The sequence below is a fragment of the Astatotilapia calliptera genome, chromosome 3, assembly GCF_964374335.1.
Source record: "Astatotilapia calliptera chromosome 3, fAstCal68.1, whole genome shotgun sequence".
In the NCBI taxonomy this organism is placed as follows: Eukaryota; Metazoa; Chordata; class Actinopteri; order Cichliformes; family Cichlidae; genus Astatotilapia; species Astatotilapia calliptera.
In genome coordinates, this window is record NC_137424.1 from 50,705,340 (window position 1) to 50,723,032 (window position 17,693).

Consider the following 17,693-nt stretch of genomic DNA (forward strand, 5'->3'; position numbering starts at 1 on the left):
GTGGTTAACAGTAACGGCGAATCAAACGAGAACTCCAGATCAGATTTAATTAGTTGCCTGTCAACGCTGCAAAGGATCCCCACTCAACTTCAAAGTGGCACAGCTTACACTGAAAACCAGTGGACTTTCGAATATTGCTGGTAATGATTGGGGCGGGCGACGAATGAGTAATAGGAGGTTCTACGAAACGGTACAGCTCAGAGCAGCTCATTAAAAAAAGTGGAAGAAATGAAGGTGAAGGTAGTTCATTTTAGTTTGGGCCTCCTTTTAAATCTGTGCAAACTGAACGTTGAAGGAAGCACACGTGAAACACTCTGTGTCTCTATGATACGTGTACGATAAGAAAGGCTGTTATTAAGTGTCACATCCCCTCATCCTGGAGAAATTTGGCAGACAGACTCTCTGCTGCCATATTTTCATTCACAGGCTGTCATCTGTCAGACTGAGAAAGTTTCTTTTTCCCGATGTTTTTTTTTCATACTGTCAGTTGATCTACCTTGTTTTCTACCTCTTTCAAACTGAAGTCCCCACCACATTCAATAAAACTGAAAGTAGGAGGATTATGTGTAATTTCAATCAGGTTACATGCAGATAAAGTGCAAAAAGACAAGCCACTGTCATGTAAGGGCAGTTTTACTCTTTGGGTTTGTTTAACATGCAGTATATTTTATAAACAACTTAAATATTTACTGACAAAGTGATATTTAAGAGGCTACGTATCCAGCTAAAAAAAATCAGGAAAAAACCTACAATGAGACAAAGAGGCGACAATTTCTGCTCCAGAGTTGCATGCTTTAGTAGTAATAGACAAACAACACCATTTCTGTTAAATGCCTAAATTCGTAAAATTGGTTTTGGCCAATTTCTTTTCAACTAATTGTAAATATTTACTCATAGAAAAAAAGACTCCTCGCTGGTTATATATGGCGTATATAAGAGTGCACTGGATGCAGAGCAGCCTGTTAGGATGCCTGGGTCGTTGACCCAGGGTTTTTGAGTTTATTATATTATTTATCATTTCCAGTCTTTGGTTTCTTTGTTAGAGTTCTGTCTTATGGTTTATGTCTCTGTGTAATCCTTAGTTGCTGTCTCCCCTGTCGGCTATATCTCCGTGTCTGTGTCTGCCCTGGTCCCACGTCTCTGTTCCCTCTGTAGTGCCTGCATGTGAGTCTGTGTCTTTTGTTCAGTCTGTGTTATGTTTCCTGTTTTGCTTTGAAGGTCCATGTCTTATGTTAATGTATCTGGTTTTGCTTCCCCTGTTTCGTTAGGCCTGATTTGCCCCAGCTGTGTTTCCCTCCTGTTACTCATTCCCTGATTGCTCCCTCTGTGTATTTAAGCCCTGTGTTTTCATCTGGCTGTGTTGTGATTTACCCTCATCTTGCTGTGTAAGCTTATTTTGTATTCCTAGTTTTGTTACCCTTTTGAGTTTAGCATTAAAGCTGTTTTGAGTTTGCGTTTTGCCTCTGAGTGTCTGCACTTTGGGTCCTCCTACTACCACTCCTGCCTGCACACAGCCTTCACATGACACAGCCAAAGTTTTCAATTAACAAAACAGGTTTGATAGACACAAAGTAGCAGTTCACAGCTTTAAGGGGAAAAAGCAACAGTGTATATATCGATAACCATTACGTTGAACTGTGTTTGTCTGCGTTTGTGTGTCTTTGTGGGCACGGCTGTTACAGAGGAAATATTGGATTCCATTTACAGTAACTGGTCTCAGTGGAAATGTACAAGCTAATGAAGCTCAATAAGCACTTTTACTGCTGCTTTCCTGCATGCTCTCTTGCACTGTGTCTGCCTATGTCTCATTTTGTAGTTGTAGTAAATAGTTATAAAGGTTCTGCTTGACCATCATACACTGTAACAGTGTGTTGCTGAAGTTCCCTCCCGTATGAATGGTCTTAATGATCAATAAAGACCACTAAACCAACCTGGAACATCAATGAAACTGCTGGAGAAATCGACCATTTTATTTGTACTTTTGCAGAAGTCATCGCATACCTGAAAAGCAGCCTCACAGAGATCTGCAGCCCAATGTGAAGCTTTTCGACATCCAAACGCAAAGGCACATAATAACAAAGCCAAATCAGTGATAAAAGAAAAAGCACAATATCTCAAATAAAAACTGTGCTACAACTATCTCCAATATGGCTACCAGTTACATCACCTAAGGTCTGTTTTGTAATTGTAAAATGCATAACTGTTAAAATACACATTTACTAAAACCAAATAATAAAGTCAAATAATGAAGCAGACAGGTTACAGGAGCAGAAGACCACACCACTTGCTACTTCTGTCAGGTAAGAACAGGAAACTGTCCAACGTGCACAGGCCCAAACACAGAAGATCAAAAGCACATTGCCTGGTCTGATGAGTCTTGATTTCTCTCTCAACATTCAGATTTTAGGGTCAGAATTTTGCATAAACAACATGTATCCATCCTGCTTTGTATAAATGGTTCAGGCTGTTGGTGGTGTTAAGATAAAGGATTGTTAGTCTACTCTATAGGAGCTCTCACAATGCTCTAACTACAAACCTCAGCGACGCAAATGCTTTAACCAAACTGGGGATTAAACCAAGAACCTTCTGATTAGGAGTCAACCTCCTCTAGTCCCTGAACTACAACACCCACTCATCAGGAGTTAGGAAGGCTGGGACTAAGACTGTTAGGATCTTACCTGACTGTAAAATTCCATAACAGGTAATGTCCCTAAAGGAGCAGCACCCAACATGGACTTATGTAGCACTTTATACAACATGTCTCATTCACTTTTTCTTATGTTTTCTATCTAACATTCACACTTTAGTTGGTGTATCAGAGAGCAACTTGGGGTTCCTGTCTTGACCAAGGGATACGTGCAAACTGGAGCAGCCGTAAGCACACTCTTACTACTTCCAGGAGGGATTATATGGGTTAGTAGCAGTCAGGTGCTGCTAATGAAATGCACTTGATTAACTGATCATGAGCAAGGGTGAGGATCTCAATAAGCACAGAAGTTTTTGCAATATAACTGACCATAAGGTGAAAGCCCAACGCAGGCCTTGAACCCACAACCCTTAAATTAAGTGCCTCATGCACTACCAACTGAGGTAGCAGGCCTGTGAGGTTGTGCAGTGAAGGGACAGAGGCAGAACAATGAATGTGAACATTACAATGACCTCCACAGTCAGCAGATCTTAAGCCAACAGAGCACATTGGGGACGTAGTGACACGGCATCAATTTTTTTCCATCAGAACTGTCTTAATTCTTTGTGGCAAAGTGTAACTCACGAAGTGAAGGGCGAGTGTATATACACAGACATAAAGGTGGAATGGAGAAAGTGCTGCTTTCAGTGAAAATAAAAGCCAAAGCCTCAAAATTTGGTCAGTAGAAGGAGTAGAAGCAGAAAGATTAATGCGTGCTCTGTTAGTCAAAAAAGGCTGAGACTCGCCAAGGTGAAAGGTCAATCATGTTCCTCTCCATTGATTCTGTAACAGAGAACCTCATCATCCCCTATCAGATGTCCTCCCTAGCATCTCTCTTATCCCCTCTCAGCTGAACACACTGTACCGGAACGAATGATAAACAGTTACAAAGTCAGAGAAAAAGTGAGTCAGAGACATTTAAATACCAAAACACCCTGCATGGATTGAGGTCTTCAAGTAACCTTTTCCATTTTCAGGTTTATTTTTATTAGATTATTCTGTTTTTCCCTTGTTTTCCTGCTCCTTCTTCCATCCTCTCCACTTAGCATCTTTGATCCCTTTGCCAGCTACTATTACACCATGTGTGCTCCCTCTCTCTCTGCTGGCTGCCAGCCATTCTCAGCATCTACCATTTTACCTTCCACTTCCCTGCAATTTACTTTCTACCTGTTCTCATGTTCTTTCTTATTCACCTTAGCCTTTATTTCTCTTTCCTGCCTGCGGTGTCAACAGGTACAAGTCTGTTTATGCTGTCTTCATGCTAACAAGCAGATCAGTAATAAAACCGGAAATTGTAGCTCTGCAGTGTGTGAACTGCTAAACCTTTTCCATGTTAACATGCAGATTACTGTTTGCTTTAACCAAGTTTTAAAACTGGGTGATTTGATAAATTATGAAAGCAGAAAATGTGGTTTAATAGAGCCCCAACATATCTTAAAGACCTCATAGTACTTTATTCCCTATCGGATTGCAGGTTTACTTGGTTTACGACTGGTATGTTCAGTCATTAACAATTATTAAACTCTAGTGGTGCAACGGATCACGGTTGATCCGTAATCCGAACCGATCCCACTCCACAGTTTGGCACGCACGTGATCCGAAGATTCGAAAAAGAAGAAAAAAAAAGTATGTGTGTCTGTTGCGCGTGGTGGGTCTGTCAAGTGATAGTTATGGCCAGCGCTGGTGGTCCAAGTGGAGCAGCCCTTTGCTGCCCAGTCCGATCGGGCTAAAGCTATTACAAAAGCTACTGGGGTGTTTAGCTGCAGATGGGAGGCCGTATTCCATTGTGCAAAACAAGGGGTTTAAACTATGATGGACGTACTTGAGCCACGCAATGATATCCCATTGCGCATCCACTTCAGTGACAAGATCGTACCCAGGCATGTATGAGCAGGAAAAGTTTAAAGTTAAGGCTGAACTGTCCCAGGCATCTTCTGTTGCCCGACTACAAATGGGTGGACCTCAAGGGCAACGGAAAGCTACGTGACCGTGACCGCCCGTTATATCACAGCGGAGTGCTAGATACAAAGCCCTGTACTGCCCTATATTGCACCTTAATTTGTTTTTATACATTTGTGTGGAATGAGTCTTGAGTTGAATGTTTTTAATAGGCAAAAATACTTATAAAGTTAATAAATAAATGTTAAAATGTTGTCTTTTTTTCTTTTTTGCTGTTCCGAAAATTAATCCGATCCGTGACTTAAAACCATCCGATCGGAACCGTGAGAATTTTGATCCGTTGCACCACTATTAAACTCTGACTCTCTCCCATTTGGTGTTTGTCCCGTCTCTCCCTACTCTCTTTTCTTTCCCCTCACTCCAACCGGTCACAGTGGATGGCTGGTTGTGCCAGAGGTTTCTTCCTGTTGAAAGGGAGTTTTTCCATTCCACTGTCACCAAATGCTTCTTCATAGAGGATTATGTGATTATTGGGGTTTCTCTGTAATATTGTAGAGATTTTGCCTCACAATATAAAGCTTGTTTTAAATTGTTACTATATAACTGAATTGAACTAAATTAAACCTGTAATAATTACCTAACATGTGATTGTTTCCAAAAGGCTAACCAGTTTTGCACCCAATGCTGACCAAACAGAGTTTGCTACATTTCCTGCTGCTGATAGGACAAGTTATGAAACAATCAGTTTCAAAACTTTTTTTAAAAATAAAGTGTTTTTCAAACTACATATCAAACCAGCTCAAAATCTCTCCTCCCTCCACTTTTGTCATTCTTCTTGTCATCTCTCTTTCGTTTCTCTTCCTCCCTGCATACATGCATTCACTTCACACTCCTCCATCTCTGCAGTTCCATCCCGCTGCTTTAAGCTTAAATTTCAAAACTTACATTTAACTACTGATTTTATCTACTGTTCTGATTTTATCTGTTTTGATTTTATATACTGTTGTTTGTTTGTTTGTTTGTTTGTTTGTTTGTTAATTAGTTAGTTTATTTGCTTGTTTTATTCAATTTTAAATCATGCTTTTTATTTGTTCTTGTTTCTAATGTCTCTGTAAAGCACTTTGAATCACCTTGTTGTTGAATTGTGCTATACAAATAAACTTGCCTTGCCTTGCCTTGCCTTGCTGCCGCACTGTCCATCATTTATTACTTCATTGACTGCTGAATCTATCTCCTCATTATTTCTATCCAAGCCCAGCCTTTTCTTCATTAATCTTCCTTCCTCCAGTGGCTGGTCAGCTCTGGTGAAGCTCAAGTATGTGTTATGGCTAGAATGAAAGATATGGGTGGTGCCTCGCCTGGAGGGGAACAAGTGTTGCTTCAAACAGAAGACCTGAGGGTAAAACACAGTAAATCTAAATCTAACAATCTCGAAATGTCTACTCAACAGTGTAGAAAATCAAGGCATTAAGCAAGCAAATGTTTGAACACAAGCCTGCGTTAAATATATTTTCACCCACCCATACTTCATGGCTGGGCGGGCTTCACCAGATCAGCATAAAAGTCACTCTTCTCACTGTCTGTAATCAATCATCATGACACAGTGAAGGCAGAAATCGATACAGAAGGCATTGAATGCATGAACACATACCTGCAAGCTGTTTTCAGTTGTTCACTGCTCTCTAAAGAAACAGTGCCGTGCAGGACCGTCCTCCCAAAAAATTATGTTCCCGAATAACTAAACACATTTTCAAGCATATTCTTAAGCAAGTGGTGTTTAATTCTTGTTTGTGACACATCCTGGTAGAGGACAGCACTACCTAAAATGTTTTGCTGTCTGAGCCTAATCAATAAAATGCAAAGAAAATATTCCTACAGTTCCTCTGAATCATAACTCAGAATGCAGTTTAATGGAACTGGAATACAACCTTTAGTAGATGGTGTTGACTTGTGGTTTGTACAAGCAAAGTGTCTGTGCAGATACTCTACAGAGCATGGGTGAGCCTTTGCTAGCTGCCCAGTCATATGCCATCCAGGCCCTAACAGGCACTACACCAGCTGTGTAAACTACTTGGCTCACAGTCAAGCAGAGATGGGAAGCGCTTCAGTGAAGTCAGCCGGTCAACTGTGATACAAGTATGCTCGATCCTTATCTTTTTTTTCTCGTTTCTAAAGTAAAAAGAGTAAAAAAAGCCCACTCTGACCAGCTCACAACAAGCAATTCTGCCAGGAAAGATGATGCATATGATGGATCTTCAATCTCAGTACAAAGGGAATGAATGAAATGACAACTCATATATGCATGTTTTTTTATATATAAACCCACCGTGAGCATCAATTCTATTTGTGGAAAAAAATTAAAGGATGGATGGATTTATGGACAGATTGATAATATGATGTCTAACTTTCTTCATATGCAAATAATGTAATTTTACACTGACATTTACTTCTCTTAGGCCCCAGTCAAGCAGGTCTATACAGTAGCTGGCAACCCACTATATTCCCTGACCACTTGCGTGTGGGAGTTTATGTGTTAAAAAAACATAAATTACTGAACTTCAATAACTTAGTGAAACTTAAAAGAGTGAGTTTAATATATAAAGTCTTACACTCCCTTGCTTCACCACCACTAAAGCAGTTCATTAGGCATAAAGAAAGCTCAGACAGGACCACTCGAGCTTCAATCCGAGGAGACTTGTTTATACCCCACAGACGGACAGCATCTGGGCAGAACGTCCTCTCTGTCAAGGGAGGCCATCTGTGGAACAGTCTTCCTCAACCCATTAGAGAATGCTCTACACTCAATTTGTTTAAGGCAAAGGTTAAAAACTGGTTACGGACAAATCAAGTGTGTGATCATGTATGAGTTGTATAGTTTTAATGTTTTATTTGGAAACAGAATGGTGTGTATGTGTAAGTTTGGTGATGTAGTTTTTATTATGAATGAATGATGAATTTTTATGAATTATTATGTCTATTTTTTATGCTTAAGGACAACAGATGGAAATTAGCCCTTGGCTATAATCTGGTATGTTTACATTCATGTAATTTTTTTTTACATTTATGTTCATTAACATGCACTGTCCTAAATAAAATAAATAAATAAATAAATAGAGCACTAAAGCCCCATTCATGCAGGCCCAGAAACGAATCAGAGACTGGTTGGAGAATGCACATTTTACAGGTCTTTAGGCTGTGTGACTGTGGACTTAGCTAATTCATCACATATTAATGGGTGCAATTTGCTAAAAGGCTACAAATATAAGGTTCAAACTGTTTACAAACCTAAAGCATCATGGGTAGATTAGTTACCAGACCTGGAGGCTCTAGTGGGCGACTTTTCTGTTGGATGAAATTAAACACACTTTACGAAATCCAGGTGTGTTTTTATATATATACTTTATATTTTGATATCGCTAAAGTTCAGAATACCCCAGTATGTTTTGTTACAGTTGCGAAGCTTAGCAAAGAATACTGGTTATATATATTTAGAGCTGTGAGAGTTCTCTACCCATCATTAAGTGACCATGCAAACAGATTGTAAAATTTAATACAAACAAAAACCCAAAACTCTGTAAAGGCATCTGATCCTGGAAGGTCCAGAGACTCCAACATTTGATCAGGCAGAGTACTCTGACACAGGAACTAGAAAATGCAGGCACCTAAAGGCAGTCTGGTCAAAGCCTGCCTGTCTTACAGTTGTTGACAGGTTGACAGGATAACAATTACATAAGAAAAAGGCCGGCTGTCTGTATCGGGCAGTAAAACAGGGGAGTGTTTTTCAGACAAGTAAAATTGAACTGGACAAAGTGGAACATGACAATGGGGAGTATCTGATCACACCTGATAAAGCTTCCCTCGTTGTAAACACTGACTTCTACTGTAGCAGTTATAATAAGCAAAAAGGTAAACATGCAATGGGTAGCAAAACCTTTATCTAACACGAAATGCAGTATAGGCATACAAGTAAACTCCATATAACCTGATTTATAACACAAGCTTAATTATCAAGTCTGATCATTCCCGGTAGAGAGCATATTGATGAACACATACACATAACGCACGCATAAGTCCTCCTATGTCTTTATCATTCATTGGAGCAGAAAGAAGCAATTGCCACTGAAGTAGTCCTCCCTGAATTCATCCTGCACTGTCAACACTTTTTGTTGGAGATGCAGCTAAAGAGTCAAAGTAATTAAGAACCACCGCAGTGAAATGGGATCTGAGCTGCTGATTTACATTTGTTTATGCAGAAAACCTGCACAGGCAGACACAATACACCTTTACATCTCTGTGGGGGTTAGTGTCACTTCCTAAGAAAAACAGAACATCCATCATTAGCGTACACCTGCAAAAATATATTTCTGTAAAAAGAAAAACATGTCATTTTTGCTATATTTATGACTAACATGGCTAATGTAACATTTAGCATACCTAAATTTGAGGTTTTTTGGAAATGTGCTCACCCTGAAATCCTTTCCCATGGCTCTGGCATCCTATGGCTAATGCTCCCAATATGTTGCTGCTTTTGGTTGCAGTAACAACTACACCTCATTGCCATGCTACTCATTCTCTTAGTTGTCCCCAAACATGGACGGAAAACACAATTTCTTTTAGTCTAGTGCCAAGCTTAACAAATGTTCAGGAAACTGGCAGAGCCAAAGAGCCAAGCAGCAGCTGTTGAATTAGAAAGAGGGTAAGAGGCAGAGGGTGGCCACAATACTCCCTGAGGCTTAACTATTGATGCAGCTGTATGTGAAACAGTGTTGGTCAAGTTACTTGAAAAAAGTAATCAGTAACTAATTACTGATTACTTCCCCCAAAAAGTAATCCCGTTACTTTACTGATTACTTATTTTCAAAAGTAATTAATTACTTAGTTACTTAGTTACTTAGTTACTTTTTAAAAACACGATTTACAACCTGAAGAGGTGATAAAGTGATAGATCTTTCAGCCCAATTCTACTTTTTCTACATAATCCATCATACAAAATGTAATCAAATGGAAAAGTCTCTTTTTTTAACTTGTTTTATCATTTTTAATCTTTTAACTTTATGCATCAAGCAAAAATTTAATTATATGCAACATTCTCTGACTGGAAGAAATTTGTTTAATATTTAAACCTATTTTCTACACATTCCAGCACATAAAATAAAATATTTTTTGTGTTTACACTCACTCTTTCAAATAGATGCAAGTAAAACACAGCAGAACATAAATAAAGTCAAAGACTCAGCGGTCCTGTTGCTCTATTTTCACCTGTAAAGCAGGACTGCAGTAGGCGGAGGTTTACCCTGGTGCAGGTGTGCAGCGGTCAGTGGAAGGATACGGCAGTGTCTCTGTGAGTTTCCCATTACGTCGTTGCGCTCTTGGTGCTTCCTTGGAAGTTTAGGGGTTTTTTTCGTTGTAAAAAGAAGTTTTCTTCCCACGCACGATGGACGCTAATGTTTTTGTCACTTTTTATGGAATCAAACTCAAAGTAAGGTCAGTACTTCCACGCTTTAAACGCTGCATGCTCATACTCTCTCCCGCACTCGATATGTGATCCATTGTTGATCTGCACACAGCTGTTGTCACTAACGGCGCACTCGCTTACGTCACTGTCGTGAGACATTCTCGCAAAAAATCACGGTTTTAGTAACGCAGTAACGCAGCGTTCCTACGGGAAAGTAACGGTAATCTAATTACCGATTTTGCAATAGTAATCCCTTACTTTACTCGTTACTCGAAAAAAGTAATCAGATTACAGTAACGCGTTACAAGTAACGCGTTACTGCCCATCTCTGATGTGAAACTGTGTGACGAGGTCGTCCTTGCTTCAGTAATTGAAGTTCACGAGGAACAATAAAGCTTTTTGTTTTGAGCATGAGCTTATTTTATAAACATCAGCATCCTTTGAATGAAATATAATACATATGACCTTTCAAATACTTTGTGTGGGACTCTTATAATGGAAGCTGTGCATAATGGTTATAATGCACCATGGTGGTCTAACAGGTACGACCCCATAAAGATGACAGAAAAGCTCTTCTTGTTTCTGGTGCTGTGGTATTGTTATCTTGAAAGAGTTTTGAATCAAGAGGTGCTTTGACAAAGTCTATATTTGATAAGTCTTGGACTACATTCATGCTAATGAATATTAAGGGCTTAAATATGGGTAAGTACATCAGAGAAAAGCTTGGATTTTCAGTAGCTAAACACATAATACAGAGTCGGAAAGTCTTGAGCAACCGCCGCATTTCTCATATTTTTAAAGGAAAAGGGGAAATGAGTGCAACAGCTTATGGAAATATGGAAATATAATACATAAGGCAAAGACAGAGTTTGTATAGTTTTAACCAGCCATGACCACCTTTATTCTTCAACACTAAAGACAAAGTTTTCTTGCCATTTCTTTAAGTAGCAGCTCCAAACCATGACAGAGCCTCCTCCGTGTTTTACAGATGGCTGTGGACTCTCACTGTAGGGACTCTCTTCTGACCACCTCCATACATATTTATGACAATTTTACCAAATATTTTGGATTCATCACTCCATCAGATCTGTTGCCACTGATCTTCAGTCCAGTTCTTGTGTAGTTTGGCATACCTCAGCCTTTTTCCTTAAGAATGGCTTCTTGACAGCCACCCTTCCACTGAGACCATTTCTGACGAGGCTTCAGTGAACAGCAGATGGATCATCTGAAGGTCCACTTGTATCCTGTGTCAGGTTTTTGATGAATCTTTACCGCTTTCTTAAGGGCGTGACTTGTTCATCTGCTGTAAATATTTAGTTTTTTGCTTTTCTCCTCTGATTGTCCAGTTTCCTCAATTTTTGAAGGACACACTGAACACCACTGCAAGAGCATATTATCTTTGGCATGTTTTCTTTGTTCAACTAAAGAACTGGGAACCAATTATGTGCGTTTGTAATCGGCCATTAGTAAAGTCATGCCTAAAGATACAAATGGTTCTTTGTCTTGAGGTAATTGCCTTTTTAGGCTTGAATGACTTGTGAGTCAGGTGAAATTAACAAAACATTCCTGTGGTCAGGTTCAAGGACTGGACTGAAAATGAGTGAAAAAGCAGCCGAGGTCCAAAGAAAAGCTTTGAAAGGACTTCACAAAAAGTCTGCCTTCTTGGAAGCAAAATAGAAAGAATCGTGTTATATTGAATATGTTGTTATGTAGAACAAATACAGTCCCACATCAAAATGTACACTTACCTTCTAAAGAAAACAGTCTTGGCAGTGAGTGATGGGGATAAATGGTAACTGACATGTGTAATGATTCCAGTAACTTTATCAGTTGATAAAGAACTGGTGATGTAGTTGAATGTTCAAGCAAAGGGAGTGCTTTTTGCCTTTGGGCGGATTGTTTTATCACGCTCACTGCTCCCATGGTAGAATTTAACTTAAGTGCACGACTCATCCAAGTTTCCTTTTGGGAAAGTTCAGTGTATGTCTGAAGACGCATGAGGTAATTCAAGTGTTGGCGTGTGTGGCACTACAGGGGGAAGGAAGTAGCTGACAAGAACAAAAATAAGTCTCATCACAAGTAAATGAGTAGATGTACAGTAGTAGCATACGAAGGACAAAAGAAGCATATGTTTACAAACAAGAGCACAATGCTGTTTTCACACAGATGTGGGAATTGCCAAAACAATGAGGCCCTAACAGCGTATGAACTTATCTTACATGAACTATGTGACGAGAGTTAGTCTGTGCCAGATTCCCCATTTTAAACACTTCCACATGTGCCATCTGCTTAGTGCATGCAAATGGCAGGACGCATAAAGGCCACTCTATTTCTGTGAGTTCCTGGGAGATTGACTGCTATATTGAGTTGAGGGCAGCAGTGCATGTGTGAATTCAGCTGATGCTGAAACAAATTAGACAAAGGGATAACACACAGAATCAGTACATCCAATGCTGAAGTACGCTTCACCCTTAAGAGGGAGCAGAGGGGACCGACGAATGACTGAGACCCGTTAGTGTGGATTAAACTGAGGGTTGCACACGATTTGTTGCGTACTTGAGTGATAAGTGTATTTTGAACCATTGCAGCAGCTATGGCATAACACAAAAATGCATTAATTAATAAAAAAAAAATCCAAATTCAGCACAAGGGATCGGAGAATACTAAGACTCCTACAAGTGCTTTGGATGATTACCAGAATCTGGATTATGTTGTCTTTTTGTATCCAAACCCTGGTCACAAGGGAGGTAGAACTATAGTACCATTTCTACTTTAAACTGTTATCATTAGCATATCAGATGTAAATTTCCTTTAAAAACACAGGTCAAGATTGGTCATTACTTTAAAGCAGGTTTGTCGAACTCCAGGCCTCAAGGGCCGGTGTCCTGCAGGTTTTACATACCACCCTGGGTCAACACACCTGAGTCATATGATTAGTTCATTACCAGGCCTCAAGAGAACTTCAGGACATGTTGAGGAGGTCATTTAGCCATTTAAATCAGCTGTGTTGGATCAAGGACACATCTAAAACTTGCAGGACACCGGCCCTCGAGGCCTGGAGTTCCCCCACCCCTGCTTTAGAAGATTTTAAGTCTTTATCAGCAGCAACAGAGCATTTAATTTGGTGGCAGTTTGTGCTACTCAAGTTTCAGTGTGGCTCTAGAAAGGCTGGAGTTTGAATCTTTTCCCTGTCCCTGTGTGGGTTCTCTCGCTTCCTCCCACAGTCCAAAAACATTTGGACAGTGGGCTCAAGAGATATTTGGACTGTGGTGACTCTAAACTGTTGTGTGTCTCTCTGTTTAATGATACAGTCACACTGTAAAAACCAGGTATGCAACCATTTGCGGTTAGTTGTCTTGAGTACAACTTTGGTGCATCAAGATGTAAATGAAACGTGAATAATACAGAGTCAGTCTGCTCATAGTTCGAGATTGAATAGGTTCAACTTGGCATTTACTTTTGCTATACGTTGCAAATCTGTTTCCGCCTATAAACATGGAAACTCATATTACACAGAAATTCACATTAACTACTGTTACCCTGACTGTTTTCATTATATTTAAGAGTTTTTTTCTGTGAACTGTCTTAGTATGACAATGTTATGTCTCTACTTTTGAAGATCTTTGCGATACCACTGGAAAGTCTCCTGACTGGTTCGACCCATGGGTTGGGCTGTCAGTGTGTTAGCTGCTAATTGGTCCTTATCTGGTCTAACATCTGGCCATTCTAAAAACTCTGGTTCCAGCAGCATTCCCCTGGCAGTAAGTGACAGTGGTTTTGTCCTCTCCAAACATCTGTGATGGTTCTGTGTGTTGTGTCTTGTGGGGAAAACAACAGGGTTTTTGTATATAGGTTTGTAAATAGATAAACACACTAATTTGTTATCACTTAAAGCACAAGGATTAACCGTGTTTTTCTTTTGTAGTTTTCTGCAGTTTGTGCTTATTTACAGACTTAGGTTTAACATGTTTTTTGTTCGGTTCTGTTTGTTTTTCCTTTCGGGATCAGATAGGACAACTCACAGGTTTGAAACAGAAATTAACAGAGTCCTTCAAATTGTGATAGTAGTGATAATTGATGCAGGATAGCCACTGAACTGCAAAATGACATTGGCACTGTAGTTGGCAAAGCTCCCTTGCTGTAGGAATATATAGGAACAGGAAGACTGAATTAGATTGCTGGTAACGCGTTGGCAATCTGCATTTATAAATCAGACAACAATTATTTGCAATCCTGCAAATCTGAGAGTGATTACAGTCATTTTGACTTGAACCTTGATTGGTTGTCGAGCGGTTGATTCCTACTAGGTGACTTGTGATATCACCTTACAATCACAAGGGATTGCACACTCAGCCTTTGGATGACCAGCTAGTCAGTTTATGCATTTTAGTGTGAACAAGAAAAAAAAAAATTTCTCAAAGGTGTTTGTCATACAGTTTTTGATGTTAGACTGTGGTCTATGTTACTGCATGAGGGCTTTTGATGGGCAAAAAATGTCTACACAATTAAGATGTTAAAAGTGTTTGCCGTATTTTACCCATCTGGAGCGCAGAATGACCCCTGAAATGTCTCTATCAACATATTTCAGGCAGTTTGTCCATTCTGCGCTCCAGATGGGTAAAATATGATAAAGATTGTAATCACATTAATCATGATGACGCATTAACATGTTAACGTTGACAGCCCTAGTTTATTATTAAGAGGAAAAAAATCCAAACTTACATGGCCCTGTGTGAAAAAATGAACCCTAAACCTGATAACTGGTTGGGACACACTTAGCAGCAACAAGCGTTTGTGATAACTGGCAATGAGTGTTTTACAGACTGTGGAGGAAATGGAGGGTTTTCAAGCATGAACCACCTTTTTAAGGTCATGCCACAGCATCTCAATCGGATTCAGGTCAGGACTTTGACCAGGCCACTCCAAAGTCTTTATTTTGTTTTTCTTAAGTCATTCAGAGGTGGGCTTACTGGTGGGTTTAGGATCATTGTCCTGCTCCAGAACCCAAGTGCACTTTAGCTTGAGGTCCTGAACAGATGGCCAGACATTCTCCTTCAGGATGTTTTGGTAGATCACAGAATCCATGGTTCATTTTACCACAGCAAGTCTTCCAGGACCTGAGGCAGCAAAATAGCCCGAGAGCACCACACTACTACCACCATATTGGTATGTTGGTATGATGTTCCTTTTCTGAAATGCTACTTTTAAGCCAGTCTAGGGTGTACCCTGCCTATACGACACAGATACAGCTGAGATTTACATTGTAAAATCATAGTATTATTATTGCTGCAGATTGTAGATAGTAGAGTATCCTAACCTCCCCAAAACAGCCCACATACCTGATTTTCTTCTGTAAATACAATGTAGGAAGGCAAGATTGGCCATTACTTTAAAGCAGGTTTGTCGAACTCCAGGCCTCGAGGGCCGGTGTCCTGCAGGTTTTACATATCACCCTGGGTCAACACACCTGAATCAGAATATTAGTTCATTACCAGGGCTCTGGAGAACTTCAAGACATGTTGAGGAGGTAATTTAGCCATTTAAATCAGCTGTGTTGGATCAAGGACACATCTAAAACCTGCACGGACACCAGGCCTCGAGGCCTGGAGTTCAACACCTGTGCTTTAAAGTAATCCAGAGGTTGTCACTAGTTAAAAATAGATATGTTATTACCGTAAATGTCGGGCTATAAGCCGCTACTTTTTGCACAAGCTTTGAACCCTGCGGCTTTTAGTCAGGTGCGGCTTTTCTATGGATTGTCCGTGATTTTTGTCATATCGTAAGACGATTTGTTTTGTGTGTTCCGCTGTTGTACGGCACTACGTTGCCTGGCGGAAGGATCGGGGTTCAAGAGTGGTATGTTAGTCACATGTCCGTCCGCCAGGCAACGTAGTGCCGTACGAAGTAGCGCGAAAAACAAACTTCAAAGTAGCGCTACGCGTTCAGCGGGAGTCGTGGATGATGAGCGGCGATAAACTTGCAAGTTATGCCCAAAAAGCAAGTTATGCCCAACTCCACCGGTGGATTCTGACAGCGTGGAAAAGTGTGAAAACATCCACGATCACCAACGGATTTTGAAGGGCTGGACTGCTGCATGATGGAGAGGAGGACACCGCCACGGCCCTTCTGAGGGTGTTCGACTCTGACACTGACAATAAGGATTTCTTTGGTTTTGAAAGTGACAACGAAGGAGAGAAGAAGAGTGGATGACGAAGCCATCATGAGCCTGTTTGTATCCGACACTGGAGAAGAGGACTTTGGTGGTTTTAGTGCGTAGGAAGAAGAGAAAGATGGTGGTGAATGACTGACTTTTCTTCTTGTTAAAGCTGTGTCACTGCACCTGAGCCTAAAAGGTAGGCCGAATCTATTTTTCTGGTGTGCTGTAGGTTATTGTTATGTACTACATGTGCAAATATGTACCCATAACTTGTTTTTCAAAATATTAATAAAAGTGATGTCTCCAAACAGCCATCTCTTTCCTGACAATTCCCTTTGTGCATATTCTCTTACATATGATAAGTCAACATTGAAACACCTGCGGCTTTTGGTCAGGTGTGGCTAATGTATGTACAAAACAGGATTTTCCCCTGATTTTAGCTTGTGCGGCTAATATTTAGGTGCGCTTTGTAGTCCGGGAAATACGGTATTTGTTTTCATTAATAGTGCCCATTTCCTCTTTCAAGCTACAGACCTTGAAAGAGGAAATGTTGTTTAGAAAACACAACTGTTTATTTAGTGGAATATGAGGCAGAAGTGACATTTTCTCAAAGTCTCCTTCCCCTCCTTGTGCCGTCACCTTTCCCTCATTCATCATTGCCTCCTCTTCTTGCTCCACCTCCCAATTACTCAATTTGTTTCTCCGCCCGTCCATACCTTAATCACTCGTGCCATTCACGCACTCCCATATTCATTCACTTCTCGGTGAATCATACCTTCATTGTAATTCCTTCCTTGCGCTCATCCTTCATTTGCCGAGCTCGTCTTTGATCAGTCGTTTCTCAGCCCGTCTCTCGTTACTCACACCATTCATGAGGTTCACGCCACGTTCTCCCTCCCTCCCTCCATCTCTGCTCTCACTGACGCTCTATAATTTTGTTTTTCGATCACCAGCAGAATTAGAGTCACTTTGCCTGCTCAGAACAATAAAGGAATAGTGATTTGTCTGGGAGGCCTGATGACAAATACATGATGAAGCACACGATGTATTCACTCCAAGCCAACAAGGAAGGGACAGGCTGAAACTGACTGCTTCTTTCAATTGCCTCATCATTTCCACCACCTCTCTTCTCTCACCTTTCGTCTCTACAAATCACCTTCATCCATCTCTCTACCTCTCATGTCTTCCATCATTTTAATTCTTCATTGTTATTCCCTGTTTATGTTTCATTCATTTATTTGTATTACCATTTATTTTTCTCCAAAGAGTATTGCTCACTTTTTTTTGGAATGTCCCATTCAGGATTTCCATGTTTTTAAAACCACAATTCCATATTTGCTCAGCCACATTTCCATATATTTTAAAGTTAGGAAAATTCCTAATTTGGAACATAAAATAGAAATATATTTTAAGAATGAAGTTTGCTGTTAAGCTGGTGCAGACTTTGATTACATGCACATCACTGTCATGCAACATAAAAAGCAAATCTAAGCAGG

General features: G+C 40.2%; 1 protein-coding gene across 2 annotated transcripts in view; it reads right to left on the minus strand.

Moving 5' to 3' along the window:
• The window catches only part of htr2cl1 (5-hydroxytryptamine (serotonin) receptor 2C, G protein-coupled-like 1), a 227,541-nt gene that overhangs the window by 154,549 nt on the left and 55,299 nt on the right, over positions 1-17,693 (minus strand). The gene's annotated exons all lie outside the window — the stretch shown is intronic.